Source organism: Eulemur rufifrons, chromosome 1 (genome assembly GCF_041146395.1).
Source record: "Eulemur rufifrons isolate Redbay chromosome 1, OSU_ERuf_1, whole genome shotgun sequence".
Classification (NCBI taxonomy): Eukaryota; Metazoa; Chordata; class Mammalia; order Primates; family Lemuridae; genus Eulemur; species Eulemur rufifrons.
The window spans coordinates 50,585,631-50,586,318 of NC_090983.1; the positions used below are offsets into that span (position 1 = coordinate 50,585,631).

The window sequence follows — 688 nt, forward strand, 5'->3', positions numbered from 1 at the left end:
CTAATATATTCTTCTCTACCTTTTTATTTTTATACCCTCAATCTTCCTGTATTTGTAAGTTTTAGACATGTCTCTTATAAACAGCAAAAAGCAGGATTTAAAAAAACTCAGCTTGATGTCTTTAACTGAAGCAGTTTGTTTATATTTATTGTAATTGCACACATATTTAGATTTATTTTTACTGTCTTCTATGTTTTATATTTCCCCACTTTTTCTATATTACTTATTTCTTCTTCCTTGCCCTCTTCTGGGTTGATTATATTTTTTCATATTCAGTTTTTTTCCTCTACTAATTTGGAAGTTATAACTTCTTTTTTCTGTGTTTCAGTGATCACTTTAGAAATTTTTTCTTTTTTTTATTTAGTTTTTTAAAATTTTAATTTGCATGTCATCCTTGCGCAGGGACCATGCTAATATTCTCTGTATCGTTCCAATTTTAATATTTGTGCTGCCGAAGTGAGCACTACTTTAGAAATTTTTAACTTGCACATTTAACTCATTAGTAGCTTTATGGTCTTCTGGATAAGAGACTTAGAACACTTTAATTTCAATTACCCCTTATGTGCTATTGATGTTATATATATTTGTTCTATCTTTTTTAACTCCACATAATTTTTTTTTTTTTTTTTTTTGAGACAGAATCTCACTCCGTTGTCCTGAGTAGAGTGCCATGGCATCAGCCTAGCTC

At 29.4% G+C, this 688-nt stretch overlaps 1 non-coding gene across 1 annotated transcript; it reads right to left on the reverse strand.

Annotated features, from left to right (window-relative positions):
* Positions 1–358: 358 nt before the first annotated feature.
* Positions 359–464, reverse strand: LOC138387866 (U6 spliceosomal RNA). Its single transcript, XR_011233999.1, has one exon. It is a non-coding gene; the product is annotated as a U6 spliceosomal RNA (small nuclear RNA).
* Positions 465–688: the final 224 nt, after the last annotated feature.